Source organism: Callorhinus ursinus, unplaced genomic scaffold (genome assembly GCF_003265705.2).
Source record: "Callorhinus ursinus isolate GAN/ISIS: 27379988/994484 unplaced genomic scaffold, GSC_fseal_2.0 scaffold291, whole genome shotgun sequence".
NCBI lineage: Eukaryota > Metazoa > Chordata > Mammalia > Carnivora > Otariidae > Callorhinus > Callorhinus ursinus.
This window is the reverse complement of record NW_027397346.1, coordinates 37466-42928: the sequence shown is the minus strand read 5'-3', so window position 1 is coordinate 42928 and position 5463 is coordinate 37466. Positions and strand designations below refer to the sequence as shown.

At 54.7% G+C, this 5463-nt stretch overlaps 1 long non-coding RNA gene across 1 annotated transcript; it reads right to left on the bottom strand.

Moving 5' to 3' along the window:
* Positions 1-157: 157 nt before the first annotated feature.
* On the bottom strand, positions 158-3173 carry LOC141372007 (uncharacterized). Its single transcript, XR_012377362.1, has 3 exons — positions 2931-3173; positions 893-1038; positions 158-557 (listed from the first exon to the last, which is right to left on the bottom strand). It is a non-coding gene; the product is annotated as an uncharacterized lncRNA (long non-coding RNA).
* Between the last annotated feature and the right edge of the window lie 2290 nt (positions 3174-5463).

The window sequence follows — 5463 nt, the reverse complement described above, 5'->3', positions numbered from 1 at the left end:
TGTGCCCTCAGGCTAGCTACAGAACCTCTCTGAGCTTCACCTCTTCCGTGCAATGGAAATAATGGTAGCGATGTCCTCCAGAGCGGGCAGCCTAAGCCAGGAGATGGCACATAAAGAGCAGCCCAGCCTGACAGCATCTCTCAGGCAAGCACATGGTGAGGAGCAGTTCTCAACGCCTCTCTCTTGACTTCTCTCTTCTCTCTTGACTAGGGAAACACAGAGCTGCGCTCCCTGCATCCGCTCCCAAAGTCCCAGTCATAATAATGATGCTGGTGGTCATTCAGTCATAAACTCCACATAAGAACAGTCATCAGGAGGGGACCCAGGGGGATTCTCTCCAGCAAAGATGTCAGGATGAACAAGCAGGAAACAGAGTGATGTATGATCCCAAGAAGAGACACACCACCCCTGCTGTTTCCCTGTCCCCAGGAAGAGGCCGACTCTAGGTCTGACAAATGCTTCGTGAAAACAAGTGGGAGAAGTAGAAAGTGAGCTGACATACTGATGTCCAAGCAGATGTTCTCTGCGTCAGTGAGACTTGATGGGTCCTTGAATGTCTGATGAAAAGAAAGTGAAAACACTAATAAACAAAACCTGGGCACAATGTTACCACTCCACTTGACACAGACAAGACGACCCTGGCACCTGCCCCTTGGGAACATGTGTTAGATGATATGGTGCTCAGGGACAGTGTCTAACATGAAGTTGCTCCAGGGGGCAGTGGGAAGTGTGGTGCATTAGTGGGAAGATGCTGAGGGCAAGGAGACCCAGATCCTGCTGAGCACTGGAGTGTGTCCCCTCACGAGCCTTGTAGCAGTCAGCGGCTGACATAACCAAGCCGTGTAACAAACCACCCAAAACTCAGCTGCGAAGCACGACGAGCATCTATTACTTATTCTCTTGTTTCCAGGGCTGCTGGGGTCCATCACGTCTAGGCTGGGCCTGGCTTTTCATGGTTTCAAGCTGTAGGGTGAGTCCAAGGTTGCTGCACCACGTGGCCCCCATCTTCCCAGGACCAGCGATGACCAGAACACGTTCCTATCATAACAGAAAGTAAGAGACAAGAGGTCAAGACTAGCTGTGCAGCACATTTCAACCCTCTGCCCGCAGGACACCAGCCAAACAAAATCACATAATCAAACTCAGTGTCAATGAGCCAGAGACTGCCCATCTAGAGGGACAACCCCAAAGTGACATGATAAGGGGCATGGATCGGGGAAGAAAGGGTGTAGAATAAGGAGCAGTGATGATCAACAACATAGCCTCCCACAGATGTCAAGCCCCATCCGGGCATATTTCCAAGGAAACAGATTCCTGGACCCTGGGTGTTAGGGGACCATTTCTTTTCTCCCTCCAGAAATTTCCACATGTGTAGCACAGGGGTAATGATGTCACATCAAATCTTATCACATACGTTTGTTTAAAGTTAAAACGAGCAAGGACCAGAAGAGTGGTCAGAGCAGGGCCGGGCACACTGTGGGGCAGAAGCTGGTATAAGCTATGAGCACTCCCGTTAATACCCGGGGTGTACACATTCCCTCGAATGTCTCATTGGAGTGTCATCCCCCTGACAACTTACACTTTCTTTTCTTTTACTGTGAGGAAACCGAATGGTCACGGGGCGGACTATCCTGTCTGAGGAGCCGAGAGCAGAGGTTGGGGCACTGGAGTCCCAGGCCTGCCACCTAACAGCTGGGGGACCTCCAGCAAGTCACAGGTCCCTTCCCCATCTGCAGAATGGGTAGAATCCCAGTGTCCTGTCTGTGATGGTCGGGACAAAATGGCCTGAGGTCTCTAAGCGCTGAGCACGGCCGGGCCTGGGAGGGGCCGGGAGGGGCTGGGAGAGAGAGAGAGCGCTGAGGCAGGAGCTGGGACCTCGGCCTTGGCCCTGCCACCCACTACCTGGGGGTCCCTGAGCCTCGCCGGTCCCTATGCACAGGCAGTGGCTGCAGCCGTCAGGCCACGGACGTCCCTGCTGCTCTCTGGACCCCCGCTCTGCACACGCATCCCCAGACCCTGGGCCTGGCAGGCTCCCACAAAGCCCAGGGGTGCCCCATCAGCTCAGGGCGGGGAGTGCACTTCTGCAACCAGGACTGTGCTTCACAGACAAGATTTCCAAGGGTTTTCTTTCTCCCTTGAGGTCTTCTATCCCTCAGCCTGCGGGCCATTATTTACTCGTGTCCTGCCTGCAGGGGCCTCTCAGAGAACAAACAGGAGCTGGTCTTCCGCTGGGGCGCAGCATTATTCGTGGGTGCTCCTGCCTGGCCCGGAGCAGACCTCCTCTGCGTGATGTCCCCCCACAGATTTCCCCCCCACCCACCCCGGAGGGAGTCAGGAGTCAGCCAGGAGCTGGGCCGGCTCTTCCCAGGCCCGTGATGGGCTCCTGGCCACCCCGGTCTCTGTCCCCCCAGCAAGGACGGTTTCCACAAAACACCTCTTCCCAGATCCCACCATCCCACGGTGGGAAGACCACAAATGATAAACATCACTACTGATCACACAAATAAGGCTCATGAGAAGAACTTGGTGTAACCACGTGTGACCTTAAAGTCTGTGCTGGGACATGGGAAGGGCAGCGAATCTCACGCCTCCCCTGCTCCAGGTTCAGAACCCTGAGAAACAGGCTCGGGGGTCCCAGGGGCGGTGGGTGAACCTCACTCTGTTACTCCTGAGGCAGCTCTGCAGGAAGCAGCTCGGCCCGGGGCCACAACCGGACAGAGCGGTTGACCTCATGCTGCGACCTCCGGGGCCGAATTCTCTCCGCACAACCGGACAGAGAGGGATGGGAAGGCTCACTGCAGACCCGCGGGCCTGCTTGTGAGCTCTAATCCATCGACCGCAGAGAGGACAGCTGAGTCCCAACCTCAAACCTTGAGGCCGAGAGGGAAAGGACGTCAGGCCCGGGGTCCCCCGGCCAGCCCCCCGCTCACCTGCGGGGTCCTGAGACTCATCACTGCATACCACGCACTGAGCAGCGGTGGGGACGTGATGGCTGGAAGCAGCAGGTGTCCGCGTGAGTGAGGGCCCAGGGGGGCGACGGCTGCTGCCGAGGCCCCAGCTGACGCAGACCCTGGGAATGCTCCGTCCCCGGCTCAGGCGGACAGCGGACATGTGACACCCAGAATTATTGCAGGGACAAAGGCACAGAATTACATGACGTGCTCAGCAGCCGCCGCCCCCCATGCCTCCGTCTAGGACACATGACACTGAGGTGACCCACATTCTAAAAGGGCCATCGAATTCTGCTCTGAGAACGGAACTGCAGAGAGACAATGACAAACCCATGACCACCACGCAGGCCACCCCGAGACCCCGCCTCGGCTCCGAGTGCCTCCGTGCGCATGCGCTTGGCCCCGGGTTCGCAGGTGGGCTCCGGCCGTGGGGAGGAGTCGGGGCTCAGCCACCAGGGGGAGCAGGGCGGGGACGAGAGGGTCCCAAAGATGGACGGCCGCCCAGGTCAGCGGCCCCGGGGAACCGTTCGCAGGGCCGACCAGTGCGGTGGGAAGGGTGGTGTGGGTGGCCTGGGAGGCAGTTCTCTGGAGGACAAATCGAACAAACATCCCTGGATCCTCCCTAACCCGCCCTGTGACATTCTCCTGTCACTTCTGCTCCTGTCCCCGCCCACCGACCGCCCTGCTGGTGGAGATGTGGACATTGCAGCCACGAGCCTCAGGGAACGGGTCCGCGTGGCTGGTGTCGAAGGCGCGACCATGGTGGCTCTGGCCCGAAGCGCTGACTGCCCGGGGATGCTGTCTGGTCCCTCCGCTCGCGGCTGGCAGGGAGGGACCTACTCTGAAGCACGGGACAGTCACCGTGTGGTTGTACAACCCTCCTGCCACCTCTGGAAGGAATTCCTAGGTAACGTTAGACCCACAGTTGTGATGTGGTTTTCATCTTAGTGAGTGACACATCCTGGCCACGGGATTGTCTGTGGTCCCCGCATCGACTGCAGCTTCGGTCCCTGTTCCCCACAGGGACGTCATCACAGACACCGATGCTGAAACAGATGTGATGACAGGTCCCCAAATGGCCCATTTTGATAATAGTCGCAGAAGCCCCAGATTATTTTTACCGTGATTTGCCCCTGAAGCCATCAGGAAGAGGCAGAGTCAGTTCTGGGGCATGCACGATGTTAGTTTGTAGGGAGTCAGAGGAGGCAAAGATCCCCCCCAGCAGGAGCATTGAGTCTGTGGAGATGCGACCTGGGATGGACCCTGAGCCCACTGCTTTGCATGAGTCCATGTTTTGTCCCCCACTTCACTAAGATGGCAAATTACAAACGTCAGCAAATTACACCTGGCGGGGCTGCTTGCAGATGCGCTCGGCCAGATCAAGCTCCACTTGACACATCATCAATCAGCCACAAGGCTGCGTAGAATTGCAGGTACGGGCTCCAGCCGAGCCTGGGAGCAGAGGTTCCTGCCGGGGGTGGTTTTGCACCCAGGACATATCTGGCAATATCTGGGGACATTTTGGTTGTCACAACGGTGGAGGAATGCAACTGGCCTCTAGTGGGTAGAGGTCAGGGATGCTGCCACACATCCTGTGATGCACAGGATGCCCCCATAGCAAAGGCTGATCCTGCCCAGCATGTCAATAGAGCCAAGAGTGAAAGCCCTGATTCAGAGCCACAGGCAACATTTCATCCCATCGTCTGGATATTGCCGAGAATGATACACAGCTGGAGGTCGGGCTCTTCATCTGGGAATCACTGGATTCATGCACAACCAAAACCGTGCATAAAGCAATTCTATATGCTCCCTGGCTTTTTCCTATGGTAATCTTCTCCTTCCCACTTCTATTTTTTGTTACTGGAGAAATGGTGAAAAAATAAAATAGCCTGAAGAATTGATAAAAATTTTTGTTTTCCTCAGTAAAAAAAGTAATTTGGAAACAACCCATGGGAAGCTGAAAATTAGGGAAGAAAGAAGACATGGGTTCATCAAACAGGGGATCATCCCAGAGAGGAGTGTAGGAAAGTCTCCAGGAACTTTGGTCAGTCACATGAGTCACCACGCCTGAGTGTGGCGGGAACCGAGGCTTCAGGAGGACCCAGGGAAAGCAGGGCCATGTGAGGCTAGTCAGAACCTCTCAAAGTACAGGTCGTACCTCCTTAGTGGGGCCTGAGATCAGCTTCATGATTTGATGCTGATCCAACCAACATTTTAAGATGTGAAATAACAAAATTGAGTAGAAAATACCAAAGGATATCATTTATAGTGAAGGTGAATATTATATTGTGAAATTTTAGTTTCATAGCTTATGTGTGTTGTGTTGCCAGGCCTTGTTGTAAAATATATTTCTTACCACGGGTTGTGGGCAAAACAACTTGAAAAACACTGGAGTGGATGAAACGATGGAGGATTTGGAAAGAACTAAGTATATGTAAGCGATTTTGCAAGCAAAAAATAAAGGAAATTACTAACTCTTGGGAAAACAAAAGATGCATATGAAAGAAAATGT